The sequence below is a fragment of the Ahaetulla prasina genome, chromosome 4 (genome assembly GCF_028640845.1).
Source record: "Ahaetulla prasina isolate Xishuangbanna chromosome 4, ASM2864084v1, whole genome shotgun sequence".
NCBI lineage: Eukaryota > Metazoa > Chordata > Lepidosauria > Squamata > Colubridae > Ahaetulla > Ahaetulla prasina.
The window spans coordinates 106,163,705-106,179,435 of NC_080542.1; the positions used below are offsets into that span (position 1 = coordinate 106,163,705).

The 15,731-nt window shown below is 42.2% G+C and overlaps 1 pseudogene; it reads right to left on the reverse strand.

Moving 5' to 3' along the window:
* Nucleotides 1-4,040: 4,040 nt before the first annotated feature.
* On the reverse strand, nt 4,041-9,741 carry LOC131198250 (fin bud initiation factor homolog; annotated as a pseudogene).
* Between the last annotated feature and the right edge of the window lie 5,990 nt (nt 9,742-15,731).

Sequence of the window (15,731 nt, forward strand, 5' to 3'; positions counted from 1 at the left end):
GCGTTTTAGGTTTTTTATTATAAAAAAAAATAAATAATAATGCTTGCGAGTGGCTGTGTAAAGGTGCACAAACCATGCCGGGATTTGTAGTTCTCAGCATAGTTAGCGCGTGCGCACTGCAGACCAGGTGTTAGGTTTTTACTGTACCGAGTTCTTTGCAAAGTCTGTGCGATGCTCTAGTTTATGCTGATTTGTTTATCTGGTGGTTGATTTATTTGCAGGACATAGCCTCACTGGTTTTAGACATATCAAGGGTAGAGAAGGCTACGGATTCTAGTAGCTAACCCCTCGCCTGATATGTTGGAGACAGATTTAAATCATAAAAATGCCTGAAATATTCAGAAAGTGGTTTGGTTCAAACTACAAAGGACAGGATTAAAATCCCAAATTCACAAATTTTCTGTTTTCTTCAGAGGGAAATCAGTTGGTGCAATATTCTTGTGATTGAGACATACCCTGTTTTCCCCAAAATAAGACATCTCCTGATAATAAGCCAGTCGGGCTTTTGAGCGCATGGCAATAAGGCCAAGTGCTTATTTCAGGGTTCAAAAAATATATAAGATGGGGTCTTATTTTCAGGGAAACACGGTAGCAAATTCCCAACAGTTGCTATCAAGTAATAAACCTGAACTATTTTGTGTGGGGACGGGACAGTACAGCTGATGCAATCAATTGGAGGGCAAAAACATTTTCACAAGAAAAAATGCCAGTGACAGTAACACATTCAAAACTTACTCTTACAATGTTACCTGGTTTTCTTAACATACACAAAATTTACTTGGTATTTTTTTGTTAGAATAAGATGGATGGCACAAAAATGTAATAAATAAGATTACAATTTGGTAGCAACAAGTTTGAAGTGGTTAAAATAATTTCTAATAACTATAGAAAAGAACTTTAGAAAGCATTTTAAAGGCATTCTTGATTCATCTGCCATCTTTTTAATCTCTAGAGCTATTCTTTAGTTTGGAAATACAATGACTTAACATGCTAATAACATTCATTTAAACAAATCATAAGCTATTCAAACCTAGATCTTATAACTTGAATAACTTTCCTTACCTTGTAATTTTGTTTCATCTGAACTTGGAGAATGAAGCTCACTAGCCTTTCTCAATCAAGTATAAATTCCTCTCAGTTGTACACTCCTGAAAGCTCAATCATTGTTTCACCAAATTTCAGGGCAGTTATCAGGTGTGCAGGAACTTTATTAATTTAAATCCAGAGATGTTAAAAACTCCAGTAAATAAAGGGATTTTAAGCTTTATTATTAACTAAGTATACAGATTTAAAAGCATAACAGGAAAAGCATACATACCAACAAAGTAGAATTTCAATTTCTTGCAAGCTGCTAGGAGCTCCTTAACGCCAGAGTTACTCTAACAGAAGTCAGCATTTACTATCTCCAGCTGTAAGTTTTCAGTGAAAGCTTCCAACAATTAATTATCCTGCTATTTTGTTTTGGTTTTTTTTATCAAGGTCAGGACGTCATGGCCGTTTATTGGTCAGGACTGCAAAAACTTTCCTTGACTGACTGTCTATGATATGTCTAGAATTGGAATAAAAAAATGTGCGTCTTAAGGGGGAAAGCTCTGAAATTGTGAAGATGCCCTCCTCCTTCTTGGTATAGCAAGCAAGAGTGAAAAACAATACTAGCCTGGTCAGAATGATCTCTAAACTTCTAGACTTCTCTTAATATGAAAGAGAAATCAAAATATGTCACTAAACTTAAAATAACAATGTTCTACATTGTTAAATAACTACATTTAACTCCACATATTTTAATTTCCCTTCATGTTTTTATTTTTTATGAATTCCAAATCTCCCAGTAATAAATTATACATTTAACTTTAACATACAAAATAAGCATCTATATAATAGCCACTAGAAGCTTCTCCTTGCAAAATTTAGGCTTAAATTGAAGAAAGTAGGGAAAAGCCCCAGGCCACTCAGGTATGAACTAAATCAAATCCCTGATGAATATACAGTAGAGGTGACAAATAGATTTAAGGAATTAGATTTGATAGACGGAGTGCCTGAAGAATTATGGATGGAGGTTCACATTTGTGTACAAGAAGTAGCAACTAAAACCATCCCAAAGAAAAAGAAAGGGAAGAAGCAAAATGGCTGTCTGAGAATGACTTGCAAATAGCTGAGGAAAGAAAGGAAGCAAAAGGCAAGGGAGAAAGAGAAAGATATACCCAACTGAATACAGAATTCCAGATAATTACGCAGAAAAACTATACAAGAACAAGCTTAACATCCCTGATAACCACGATGAGGTCGTCATTGACCTTGAGCTAGACATCCTAGAATGTGAAGTCAAATGGGCCTTAGGAAATCTGAGCAACAACAAAGCTAGTGGAGGTGACAGTATTCCAGCTGAGCTATTTAAAATCTTAAAAGACAATGCAGTAAAAGTGCTAAACTCAATTTGCCAACAAATTTGGAAAAATCAGCAGTGGCCACAGGATTGTAAAAGATCAGTTTACATTCCAATTCCAAAGAAAGACAATGCCAAAGAATGTTCAAACTATCACACCATTGCACTCATTTCACATGCTAGTAAAGTTATGCTTAAAATCCTACAAGCTAGGCTCCAGCAGTAGGTGGATTGAGAATACCAAAAGTACAGGCAGGATTTTTAAGAGGCAGAAGAACTAGAGATTTTGCCAACATATGCTGGATCATGGAGAAAGAGAGTTCCAGAAAAACATCTACTTCTGCTTCATTGACTATACTAAAGCCTTTGATTGTGTGGATCACAACTAATTGACAAGTTCTTAAAGAGATGGGAGTACCAGACCATCTTATTTGTCTCTTGAGAAACCTATATGCGGATCAAGAAGCAGCAGTGAGAACTGGACACGATACCACTGATTGGTTCAAAATTGAGAAAGGAGTCCGGCAAGGCTGTATACTATTGCCCTGCCTATTTAACTTATATGCAGACACATCATGAGAAAGGAGGGGCTAGATGAATCAAAAGTTAGAATTAAGATTGCCGGGAGAAATATCAGTAATTTCAGATATGCAGATGATACTACTCTAATGTAGAAAGTGAAGAGGAACTAAAGAGCCTCTTGATGCGGGTGAAGGAGGAGAGTGCAAAAGTTGGCTTGAAACTCAACATTAAGAAAACTAAAATCATGGCATCCGGTCCTCTAAGTTCCTGGCAGATAGATGGAGAAGAAATGGAGGTATTGACAGATTTTATTTTCCTGGGCTCCAAGATCACCGCAATTGGGGACTACAGCCAAGAAATTAAAAGATGCTCCTGGGGAGGAAAGCTATAGCAAATCTACTGTGTTTCCCTGAAAGTAGGACATGTCTGGATAATAAATCCAATTGGGCTTTTGAATGCATGCGGTGAAATAACATTACCACCCCTGAAAATAAGCCTTCCCAAATACTTAGATGCATGTACAGCTGCTGCACAAACAATCAGGTCAGACCTGCTGCCGCCTGAGATCAGCAGGCCAGATTCGGTGAGCTGGACGTACTGCTGCCACTTGGGAGAAGTAGGGAGAGAGGAGGTGCTGTGAGAGCCCATTTCTGAAATTCTCCTCCCGGGCTATGGCACCAAGTTCAGCTCTCCAAATCTGGCTTGCCGAGCTCAGCCGGCAAGAGAAAGTGGTAGGTGGGAAGGAGTGGGGTAGTTGTTGTGTCTTGCCCGCTCTCACCGCAGCCAGGGTCTGCTTATCTGCTTCCGAACGCTGAAGAATGTCCTCCTGGCCCCAGCCCTGGCTCCATGCCCAGACAGGCTGAGGAGGGGGCATCTCCCGGTCCCAGCCCTGGCTCCATGCCCAAGCAGGCTGCAGAGGAGGGAGCACCCCTCGGCTCCAGCCCTGGCTCCATGCCCAGGCAAACGGAGCAGCTAGACCCCTCCCCCTTCTCCACAGCATGTGAGCCTGAGGAAAGTTTATTTCCAACAGCTGCTGATTGGAGTGACCCTCGCATCAGAAGACTGGATAGGCGGAGGCAACAGAAGGAAGGGAGGGGCAGGCCTTAATGAATGCTGAGTCATGGAGCCACACCCCATGGCCTATATAAAGGATCTGCTTTCTGGCAGTCTCTGAGTCAGGCAAAGTCGAACTTATCTTGCTGAAGTCACTTTCTGGTCTCCTGCCTGCTCTGAGGACTTTGCTAGGACTTTGGGCAGAGCTGCAGAGGCAAGCCTGATTCGGATTTCCCTGACCTGGCCGTCAGCGGAGGAGTGGGACACGACAGTAGTGGAGATGCGAAACGCATGGAGCAAGACGGGGCTCCCCTTGCTGTCTCTTTCTCCCCCCCCTCACCAGGCATGGGAGGAGCTGGAAGTCAGGTTAGACATGGCGGAGAAGCAAGAGGCGTGTCTTACCTGATTTCCAGCTCCTACCATGCCCAGTTGGCATGTGATGGAGGAAAGTCTGTCCCTCTATCCATGGGGAAGCGTGCCAGCAACAGTCCTGCCGGCATAGCCGGCCACTGGTGGGGTGAAGAGAGGGTCACTCGAGCCCAGCGAGGTACCTACTCCCACTCAGCCCTTGAGATACTCTGTCTTGAGGCGGCTGAGATGGGTGCTGTGGCTCCGGATGGTGAGCACAAGCAGCTTGTACTTGTTCCGCAGGTCGGCCTGCGGAACAAGTAGTGGTCAGTGTCTTCTTGACAAGATGGTCAGTGTCTTCTTGAGGAGGGCCCGCACATGCACCAGCATTCCCAGGAAGTCGTCGTTGAACTCTCCTCGTGGTTCTTGTGCTCCTGGCCCTGCCGGAACTTGTTTTCCAGCTCTGCCAGCGACTTCTCCAAGTTGATGTAGGCATCCCCAATCTGCGCGGATTTCTTGCTCAGGTAGTTGCCGTAGCTTTCCTCACCATCCAGGTCATAGGCAATGCTCTTCTGGATGCCTTCCAGCACGCATGCCATGTCCTCCACCTGCTGGCCCAGGAGGGTGAATTCCTCACACAGCATCAGAGTGGGTGTTGCTGCCACTGCGCGAGATATGAGCATTCACCCTTCCTGTCCACTGTGCAGCACAGGTGGTCACTCACCCTGAAAAGGAACTAACTTCTCCGGGTTGTCACTCTCTTCATAGTCCCCATCAGCAGCGATATAGTGATGCAATGTTATGTTGGATATCTTCGGATAAAGCAGGCTGTCGACATAGTCGTGGCACAAGCTGATCGAACAGCTCAGTAGCTACAGTGAGAGGAGCCCCAACAGTATCCCAGGGGGCGGGGAAAGCTGCCCCACCCTAAGCATCCCAAAGTGGAGGAGTGCAAAGGCAACTCCAGTCATGCCTAATTTCAAGTCTTCCGGTTGTGGCCACCTTTTCTGCAGGACTTCATTGGGACCTGCTGGGCAGCTGTCACTTGGCCCTTCTTGCTCCCTGCAGAGTTCTCCTTTGCATCCGATTTGCTTTGGGTTTTTTTTTGTTTTTTTTTTGTGACCCGATCCTTGCTGGCAATGCTGCAGACAAGAACCGGCCACACCTATCCTGCTTCAGGTATAAGACCCCTGATAATAAGGCCAAGGCCATATTTCGAGGGTCAAAATAAGACCCTGTCTTATTTTTGGGAAAACATGGTAGATAGCTTACTACTGCCAACAAAAGTGTATATAGTCAAGGCCAAGGTTTTCCCAGTTGCAATGTATGGCTACAAAATTTGGATCATAAGAAAGGCTGAACACCAAAGAACTGAGGCCTTTGAACTCTGGTGCTGAAGAAGATTCCTGCGAGTCCCTTGGACTGCAAGGCGAACAAACAAGTCAGTCCTTGATGGCTCTTTAGAAAGCCAGATCCTGAAGATGAAATTGAAATACTTTGGCCACCTAATGAGAAGGAAGGACTCACTGGGGAAGAGCCTAATGCTGGCAAAGATTGAGGGCAAAAGAAGAAAGGGACGACAGAGAATGAGGTGGCTGGATGGAGTCATTGAAGCAGTAGGCGTGAGTTTAAATGGACTCCAGAGGATGGTAGAGGACAGACACTACTTCACAACTAACAACAACAACATATCTTAAATTATTGGTCATAATTGGCTGCATTCTGACCACACTTTATTAAAACTATTCCAGCAAACTCTAAGTGTATGATGGTCTTGCTTTGTTTTCTTAAACTGGATACAAGGTGAAACATAGCATTTTTACTTCATGACACACATTCCTCCTTAAGCAGGTATAAGCAGATGGAGATGGATTTACTGTCACGAGGACATCAGCAATTGTGTTCAAGGACTAATATCCATGTGCTGGATATTAGTCCTTGAACTAATTAAAATAGGCCAACAATTATAATGATTACTTAATGAGGCATACTCATGCTGGATGTCTTGTGATCCCAATGATCTGCAAACCCAAAATACATGGCAGACTCAAAAAAGAGTCTGCGATATATCTTTTTATCTAGGAGATAAAAAATAGTTTTAAAGAAAGTACTGGTAAGTTTGCTGCTAGCATTTCTTTGTTAGTTTCCCATCTGATTTTTTGTATCAGACTTTCTTTTCAGTAGATGTAAATCCTCCCTTATATTTTAAATATTATTTTCTAGCCCATCTATCTTTTACTGGGCAAATCATAACTTTTTCTAAAATTAGCTGGGAAATCTGATTCCCTCTCTCAATAAACACATTACTATTTCTCTATTATACAGGGCAGGCTGAAGTTTTCCTCTGTAATCCAGGCCTATTATATCTCAATTCTCTTTATAACCAAAGAGAATTGGACCTGAGGACAATCCTGTCATGACGCAGCTCTGCCATAGATCTGAAGATTAAACCAAATTGCTTTCTGAATGCCTTTAATGGTATTTGTATATTATGGAGGGGACAGATTCATTTGGAAAGGGGAGGGCAAACATAGTTTACCATAATTGAACCCTGAGTTGATTCCCTTAATCTATTGAGGTACAGGTGGCCTTCATCTTACATCACAATTGAGTCCAAAGTTTCTGTTGCTAAGTGAGACAGTTATTAAATGGGTTTTATTTATTTATTTATTTATTTATTATTCGTATTTGTATACCGCCCTATCTCCCGAAGGACTCAGGGCGGTTCACAGGCAAATAAAAAACATATATATACAAATTAAGAAAACCATTAAGAAACTTATTCAAAAAGCCAAATTATTAAAAATAGTATAAATATTAAAACCAATTAAAACCCCTATAAAATTTAAAAACTAGTCCAGTCCTGCGCAGATAAATAGGTGTGTTTTAAGCTCGCGACGGAAGGTCCGAAGGTCCGGAAGCTGACGAAGTCCTGGGGGCAGTTCGTTCCAGAGGGTGGGAGCCCCCACAGAGAAGGACCTTCCCCTGGGCGTCGCCAGACGACACTGCCTAGCTGACGGCACCCTGAGGAGTCCCTCTCTGTGAGAGCGCACGGGCCGGTGAGAGGTATTCGGTAGCAGTAGACGGTCCTGTAAGTAACCCGGCCCTATGCCATGGAGCGCTTTAAAGGTGGTTACCAAAACCTTGAAGCGCACCCGGAAGGCCACAGGTAGCCAGTGCAGTCTACGCAGGATAGATTTCATACGGGAGCCACAAGGGGCTCCCTCTATAACCCGCGCAGCCGCATTCTGAACTAACTGCAGTCTCCGGATGCCCTTCAAGGGGAGCCCCATGTAGAGAGCATTGCAATAATCCAGGTGAGACGTCACGAGGGCGTGAGTGACCGTGCATCCCGGTCTAGAAAGGGGCGCAACTGGCGCACCAGGCGAACCTGGTAAAAAGCTCTCCTGGAGACGGCCGTCAAATGATCTTCAAAAGACAGCCGTTCATCCAGGAGGGCGCCCAAGTTGCGCACCCTCTCCATCGGGGCCAGTGACTCGCCCCCGACAGTCAGCCGTGGACTCAGCTGACTGTACCGGGATGCCGGCATCCACAGCCACTCTGTCTTGGACGGATTGAGCTTGAGCCTGTTTCTCCCCATCCAGACCCGTACGGCCTCCAAACACCGGGACAGCACTTCGATAGCTTCGTTGGGGTGGCCCGGTGTGGAAAAGTACAGCTGGGTGTCATCAGCGTACAGCTGGTACCTCACACCGAAGCCACTGATGATCTCACCCAGCGGCTTCATATAGATGTTGAACAGAAGGGGCGAGAGGATCGACCCCTGCGGCACCCCACAAGTGAGGCGCCTCGGAGCCGACCTCTGCCCCCCTGTCAACACCATCTGCGACCGATCGGAGAGATAGGAGGAGAACCACCGATAAACGGTGCCTCCCACTCCCAATCCCCCCAACCGGTGCAGCAGGATACCATGGTCGATGGTATCGAAAGCCGCTGAGAGGTCTAATAGGACCAAGGCAGAGGAACAACCCCTATCCCTGGCCCTCCAGAGATCATCCACCAACGCGATCAAAGCCGTCTCAGTGCTGTAACCGGGCCGGAAACCGGACTGGAACGGGTCTAGATAAGACAGTTTCCTCCAGGTGTAAGGGAAACTGATATGCCACCATACTCTCTACAACCCTCCTCCCATATATAAAAGGCACCACAGACAGAATCAGCAAGATCCTCCACAAACATAACATCAAGACAGCATTCTGCACAAACCAAAAAATATCCACCATCCTAAGAAACCCCAAAGACAAAATTGAGTTAGAAAATCAAGGAGTATATGAAATCCCATGCACCGCCTGCCCCACCACATACATCGGACAAACCAACAGAAGAAAAAGTGCACGCATTGAAGAACACAAGAACTCAGTCAAAAAAGAGGAACCAACTTCTTCCCTGGTCCAACACCTTAAAGCCACAGGACACGATATTGACTTTAAAAAGACCAGAACTATCGCCAAAACTGAACACTTTAACAATAGAATAATCAGAGAAGCCATCGAGATAGAAAACGCCCACACAGCATGAACAAACGAGATGATACCTCCCGCCTACCAGCCATTTGGAAACCCGCCCTTATTGACAAACGAGTCCCTAACACGAGGAATGACACCAGACCCACACTCACGAGGTCCACACAGGATGTCACCACCACACATCCACCCAGAAAGCAGACCCAAACCCACACTGATCAGGAAGCACGACCAAGGACCAGAAGCCAGACCGCAGCTGCAACATTAGCCATTTCAAACCCCTCCAATCCATACATACAGCAGACAGACACCCACTATGAAGATGTAGCACGACCACAAACACGAAGCCAAACAACAGCAATGCAACTCACCAGCTCAAATCCCCCTGCAACTCACATTAATCTGAGCACAACCAAGCCCCCACCCAAACAGGACACACACCCAGCCAATCAGAGCACAAAAAAACCCCCATCCAATCAGAGCACAGCCAAGCTCCCACCCAATCAGTTCAAACCCTCACTAGCAGTTAAAAAGGAAGAAACAGCTGCAATCACACATTGCTCCCAGAAGCATGAAGCTGAAGCCTGAAGATGATGAATGAGACTTCATCGAAACGTCGCCAAGACACTTCCAATTTTACACGGGAGAAAACCCGAATAACCAAAGACCTACATATACACACACACACACACACACACACACACACACACACACACACACATATATTCTTTTAATGTATGTATATTTAAAAACTAAAACACAAAAAGCTGTCACCCTTCTTTCTCTATGAATTATATTCATAGTCAGCAATGAGAATTTTCCTCTCTCTTTTCCATCTTTTTTTTGGTCCAGTCAGTAGTCATACTGATTTTCATCGCTAACATAAGCAAAGGCACCAGCAGAATTTTCTTCTAGCCTCTCTTCTTTTGTGGAAGAGCTTGATAGATTCATTAGAGCATTAGAACTTGTTGCAAAGGTGGTGGTGGTGGGGAAGCTTGCTGGTAAAAACTCGAATGTAATGCATTCTTGGGAGTGCACAACAAATAAGCAATAGTAATAAGCAAACTATTGCTTCTTAGACACTGCCAAGATCTCCTCAAGAGGAACAATCATCTTTCTTAACAAGAATAGCTGTATGAAAAGACATTTATAAAATATAAATATTCTTATCAGGGGTGAAATGTAAAATTTGTTACTACCAGTTCTATGGGTGTGGCTTGGAGGGGGGTAATATGACTGGGTGGGCATGGCCAACTTTTTTTTGTTTTTACTTTTAAAAGCATTTTTTCTACAACCTCTTTGGCCGAAGAGCTTGTAGAAAAAATGCTTTGAAAGGATTCTGATTATCTCAGGTGAGTTGCCTGATTACCAGAACTCTTTAAAAGCCTTTTTTTTACAGCCTCTTTGGCCAAAGAGGTTGTAGAAAAAAAGCTTTGAAAGGATTCTGACAATCCCAGCTGAGCTGCACGATCATCAGAGGCTTTTTTTTTTTACTTTTAAAAGCATTTTTTTGGCCGAAGAAAAAATGCTTTTAAAAGTAAAAAAAACCTCTGATGATCATGCAGCTCAGCTGGGCGGGGGGTGGGGGGTGGGCAGGTATTTTTGCTACTGGTTCTCTCAACCACCTGCCGCCATCGCTACCTGATTGGGGGATCCGGTCCGAACTGGGAGTATTTCACCCCTGATTCCAATAAAGGAGCTAAATTGAGTCCACTTAATGGTCTTATACACGCAAGCGTCTCCCCACTTCTTTAAATTTAACAAAATATTTCTTTTAGGGCTGCTGTTATGGTATTTCCTTGGAACTAAAACCTTCAGGGTCAGTAATATATACTGGATTCCTGGATTCTTTCAGAATTTCCATGCACAGGGCTGCACTTGGCTTCTATGACCACTGAAGCCATTAGTTTCTGCATGTTTTTGTTTGTCCAATAAATGGGTAGTTCAAAATACAAGCACTGGTCCCTGTGGTAATAATTTCCTTTTAATTATCTCCTAATATTTAGCCACCCCTTTTTCAATTTTTATAAAACTGTTGCTTAGTTTATGTTTTGGATGTGGCAATAACAAACATGTCTGCCACATTTACAATTTACATTTTCTTAATAAACTTATATAACTCATTGTTTGTTCCCACCTTCATTTGATAACATTAGGCTGGGGATTTTACTATAATTAATTTATTTGTTTGTTTGTCAAACATGTATAAGATAGCAGGTATAGGTATAAACATAAACAAAGGAAGTAAGTACAGATAAATGGGGACAGTAAGACAGGGACGGTAGGCACGTTGGTGTGCTTATGCACGCTCCCTTTACAGACTTCTTAGAAATGGCCTGAAGTCCACAGTAGACAGTTTGAGGTTGAAGCTGTGAGAGTTTGAGGCTATAACAATGGAGTTGGGTAGAGCATTCCAGGCATTGACCACTCTATTGCTGAAATCGTATTTTCTGCAATTGAGTTTGTATCAATTGTTTGCCCCAGTATTATTGGGTTTGAAGCTGAAGAAGTCATTGACAGGTAAGACGTTGTAGCAGACAATTTTGTGTACTAAGCTTAGATTGGACTGCAGGCCGTGCAGTTCCAGATTGTGGAATTCTATTGTGATTAGAAAAGTGGAGTACTCTCCTTGTGAAATACCTCTGGACCCGCTCAATCGTGTTAATGTCCGATATACAGTGTAGATTCCAGACGGATGAATGCTGTACAATCAGGCCAGAAATGCACTAACAAGGGAGATCAGAGCAGCAAAAAGAAGCTACTCTGAAAAGCTAAAGAATCAGTTTTCAGCAAATGAACCAGCAAACATGTGGAAAACTCTTAAAAATATCACCGGCTATGGCAAACCTCCTTCCCAGGCTGAAGGTAATCAACAACTGGCAGATGACCTGAATGAGTTTTACTGCAGGTTTGAAAGGAAACTACAGCCACCTATCTCCATAACCCCCATCTCAGACACACCAACAACAGCCAAGCCTCCTACAACTGACCCCATTTCATTGGGTTCACAACCCCTAGTGATCACAGAAAAGGAAGTGCAGGACCTATTTCACAGACAAAAGCCAGGAAAAGCTCCAGGCCCAGACAAGATAACTCCTTCTTGCTTAAAAGTCTGTGCTGACCAATTGGCCCCCATCTTCACCCATATTTTCAATAAATCACTAGAGATGTGTTATGTTCCTTCTTGCTTCAAACGCTCTACCATCATCCCAGTGCCGAAGAAGCCCACCATCAAGGAACTGAATGACTACAGACCAGTTGCTTTAACATCTGTAGTCATGAAAACCTTTGAAAGGCTAGTGCTTTCCTACCTGAAAACCATCACGGATCCGCTGTTAGACCCTTGCAATTTGCATACCGAGCAAATAGATCAACAGATGATGCTGTTAATATAGCTCTGCACTACATCCTACAACATCTTGAGTCTCCAAAGACCTATGCAAGGGTCCTTTTGTAGACTTTAGTTCAGCATTCAATACCATCATTCCAGACATTCTTCTAACTAAGCTAAACCAGCTACAGGTACCGGAACAGACTTGTAAGTGGATCACAAGCTTCCTAACAAACAGGAAGCAGCAGGTGAAGCTAAGCAAGATCACATCAAATACCTGTACAATTAGCACAGGGGCCCCCCAAGGCTGTGTGCTCTCCCCACTTCTCTTCTCTCTGTATACCAATGACTGCATCTCCAATGATCCATCTGTTAAGCTACTGAAGTTCGCAGATGACACAACAGTGATTGGTCTCATTCGAGACAATGATGAATCCGCATATAGACGAGAGGTCGAACGACTAGCCTTGTGGTGCAACCAAAACAATCTGGAACTGAACACACTCAAAACCGTAGAAATGGTGGTAGACTTTAGGAGAAACCCTTCCATACTTCCACCTCTCACAATACTTGACAACACAGTATCAACAGTAGAAACCTTCAAATTTCTAGGTTCTATCATATCGCAAGATCTCAAATGGACAGCTAACATCAAAACATCATCAAAAAAAGACAACAAAGAATGTTCTTTCTGCGACAACTCAGTAAGCTCAAACTGCCCAAGGAGCTGCTGATCCAGTTCTACAGAGGAATTATTGAGTCTGTCATTTGCACCTCTATAACTGTCTGGTTCGGTTCTGCAACCCAACAAGAAAAACACAGACTTCAGAGGATAATTAGAACTGCAGAAAAAATAATTGCTACCAACCTGCCTTCCATTGAGGACCTGTATACTGCATGAATCAAGAAGAGGGCCGTGAAAATATTTACAGATCCCTCGCATCCTGGACATAAACTGTTTCAACTCCTACCCTCAAAACGACGCTATAGAGCACTGCACACCAGAACAACTAGACACAAGAACAGTTTTTTCCCGAAGGCCATCACTCTGCTAAACAAATAATTCCATCAACACTGTCAAACTATTTACTGAATCTGCACTACTATTAATCGTCTCATAGTTCCCATCACCAATCTCTTTCCACTTATGACTGTATGACTATAACTTTTTGCTGGTAATCCTTATGATTTATATTGATATATTGAATATCAATTGTGTTGTAAATGTTGTACCTTGATGAACATATCTTTTCTTTTATGTACACTGAGAGCATATGCACCAAGACAAATTCCTTGTGTGTCCAATCACACTTGGCCAATAAAATTCTATTCTATTCTATTCTATTCTATTCTATTCTATTCTATTCTATTCTATTCTATGAAATATATTTCTCTTTTGTTTTTGTCAGGCTTGATTCTTAGCACTGCTAAGTTTTTTCAGAATGGGTTTGTCAGTGGCTCCTTCTTAGGGCTAAGAGACTGACTGGCCCAAAATCATCCTATTGGATGACATCAAAATAAAGCAAAACCAGAACTCTCAGTTTCAAGCCTTTCAGTACTGCACCAAACAGGCTCTGTATAAAAAAAATGTTAGCCCTTCTTGCCAAAAGAAAGGAAGGAAAAAGTCCACTCATTTGACAACAAGCTGCAGTTGTCTTTACAATGACAAGGAGTTTCAAATGCACACAGTGAATTATATCTTAAAGCTGTTATAGCAAGAGCATATAAAACTTTTTTATTCCTTTGTCTAAGATGACCACAAATGCTTTGCTAAAGACAAAAAAAATAATACAATAGTCAACAAGTTTTTTTACATGCTGTATACAATTTCCAAGCACTGCCTATTCTCCATCAGGAAGTACCTCCCGCCTTCCCATCCCTAGAAGTTTCTAACTGCTTAAGCCAATCCACAGCCGAATAACAGTAAAATGTGAATAGTGAGCCCTGGAATGTATCCCTAAACCCCATCCATCTTATCCAGAAGAGCAAGCTCATCTTTAAAAGCAGTGACTTCTTCAGTTTGTTGCTGCATCTTTCTTGGAGTAGCTTCAAATTGCACCTAGACATTATGGAGCTCCATGAGAAAAACCATCCCACACTGTCTCCTGTCCCTTCTTCTCTCCCCCTCCCAATAACTGCATGAGTTTAAGCTCTGCATTGAGAGTTCAGTCTCCAAATTGTGAAATAAATTCATTGCATAGTGGAAAATACGATTGTTTTCTCCCCATTAGTTTCCCAGCCCCAGATTATCATCTCTAGGCACATTTTATCTCTGGAAATCACATGACAGGATGGCAGACATTTAGCCACAGTGCAATAGAATTTATAAAGGTAAAGTTATGCTTAAATATTTTAGTCTGCCTACATCTGGATGTAGAAATCAGTATGCATTTCTAGATACAATGTTGCTGTTTTTCCAGCAATTATTAAGAATACAGATTAAATTACAAGATTTACTAAAGTAACTATTGTATGCCATGAAGCAGTAATTAAATATTACAAAGGACCCAAGTGATTTTTAACAAAAATCAACCACTACCTTTGTCTTGAACATATTTAAAGTGGAAGTCTAAATGAATTGTAGACAGGAATTATGTTGGAGGAATGGCAGAACCTAGAATGAAGTTAAAAGAGGGATCAGCCTAGTATTCTTATTCTGCCTAAATCCAATCTCCCTTGAATTCTATTGACACTCATGTAACTTCAAGCAGGTGCTCTTAGTTTAGATTCCTGTGCATAGGCATGAGTAACAATAAATCGATTTAATTGGACCGTCACATGCCCTTTCATGCCAGACAACTTCCATCCCAAATAAATTCAGAGGTGAATTGATGCTTTTCTGCCTATTTAGTTTTCATTGGAAATTAAAAATAGGTCTGTGATGAAAATGTTTCTTTTATTTAATAATGATTAAACATATTTTTCTTTTGGTTAAATGGTAATTACGCTACATGAATAGTTATTATTACAAATAAGCAAAAATGTTATTGGATTGATTGATGGATTGATTGATTATGTGTCTTCAAGTAGTTTTTGACTCCTAACAATCACATAGATTTTCTTCAAAGCAATTTATCCCCAACCTGTTCTTTTATATGTATCAGTGTGCTCATCAGCTCTGAAACTGAGTCTATCCACCTTGCTGCTGGTCGTTCTTTTAACCTTTTCACCTTTCCCAGCATTAGAGTCTTTTCTAGAGAGTTGGGTCTTTGCATAAGGTGTCCAAAGTAGGATAATTTGAGCCTGATCATTTGTGCCTGGAGTAAGAACTTTGGGTCAATTTGTTCAGTGACTTATTGGCTTATTTTCCTGACTGTCCATGATTTTCTCAGGAGTCTTCTCCAACACCAAATTTCAAAAGTATCAATACTTTTTCTATTCAGCTTCTTTTGCTTCCCTAGGTTGTAGGTAAGTATAGACATATTACAGAATTTGAATACCTGACTTTCTTCAAAAACGCTAAATTTGAATTTATGGCTGCTTACCAAATGCTAACCTGTGGCATAATTTCTAAGTGTTTATTTTTTTACTGTTGATGGTAGATTCCAAAAGGCAGAAGTTTCTTCGGATATCTTCATTGTTAATTCTAACAATGTTCTATCTGCTATTA